This window comes from Chrysochloris asiatica, unplaced genomic scaffold (assembly GCF_000296735.1).
Source record: "Chrysochloris asiatica unplaced genomic scaffold, ChrAsi1.0 scaffold00157, whole genome shotgun sequence".
NCBI classification, from domain to species: Eukaryota; Metazoa; Chordata; class Mammalia; order Afrosoricida; family Chrysochloridae; genus Chrysochloris; species Chrysochloris asiatica.
This window is the reverse complement of record NW_006408675.1, coordinates 6,449,277-6,450,708: the sequence shown is the minus strand read 5'-3', so window position 1 is coordinate 6,450,708 and position 1,432 is coordinate 6,449,277.

Below are 1,432 nucleotides of genomic sequence, written 5' to 3'. Positions count from 1 at the left end.
CATGACAGCAATTGTGAGGTTGGCCCAGAACCGGACAATGTTTCATTCTGTTGTACATAGGGTCGCTATGAGTCGGTATTGACTCAATGGCACCAAACAACAACAACATAATCCAGAAAATCAGTTTCCCAATCCAGAGAAGATAAATTGAGCATCAGAAGTGAAAAGAACAGTAGATGGTAACTGCATATGACGCTGGCAACCCAAGTGAAGAGCAAGATCCTAAGATCTATGTCACTTAAAAATATATTTATCAAGTAACTACTGGTTATAAGACCAGTATTCTACATTCTACAGGGAACACAAAGAAGTGGAAGTCAGAGGTCTGTATTTTGAAAATGTTTTTCAGAAATATATAATCGAATTTAAAGCAATTTATGATCATCCCAATAGATGCATGGAAAAGGTGAAAAGTTTATCACCTATTTGTGATTTATAAAAAAGTTTTGTGTGTTATTTGGGTGAAAGTTTACAATGCAAATTGGTATTCCATTCAGAAATTTATACACATTTTGTTTTGTGACATTGATTACAAATTCTCACTTCCTCCCTATGTTTACTATTTCCATTCATCCTTCCTTCCTATCCCTTTGCTTTCTGAGCTTTATCCCTGGACAAACACTACCCTATTGATCTAGTATTGTTGACTGTTCTATGGAGTACATAGCTCCCTACTATTAATGTTCACTGTATAGACCTGTCTATCATTTGGCTGAAAATTGAGTCATGGAGGGTGTCTAAGGGACATGCCTCAGGAATCCCACCAGTTTCTATCAGATTAGTAAGCCTGACCTTTTTTTTTATTATTGTTTTGAGTTTTGCTCCACATTTTTTCTCACTCTGTCCCACAGAGGATCTTGCATTATGATCCCTTTTGGATGGTCAGTGGTGATAACCAGGTGCCCTCTAGTTCTTCTGGTCTCAGAGTTGTGGAGACTGAATGTCTTATGTTTTTTACAAGAAAAAATTTATTCTTTCTCAGTTTAGAAGGTCAGAAGTCTGAATTCAGAGTACCGGCTTTTGCTTCCTTTCAGCATCTGTAGACCTATCATTCTTTGGAGATCTCCATGTGTCTTGACATCAGTCATTCCCTCGATCTAGGAGCATCACAGTGCAGGGTTCCCAGGTCCAAAGGATGCACTCCACTTCTGGCTCTTTCTTTGTAGTGGTGTGTCCCTTGCTGCTCACATCTCTCTTCTTTTATTTCTTTTTAAATGCTTTATTGTGAATTATGTGATAGTTTACATGGGAGAACATTAGTTTTACATTCATCCTATTGTATATCATTTCATTGCTATGGTTACAATCCCCTCCATGCATCATCAACCAACCAAGGGGTATACACTACAAGCCTGCCCCCCGGTTGTCACCACACAGCCCCTCTCCCTCTCTGGTTCTAAAGTCCCCAGCTGAGCCATCTCTCCACGTCATC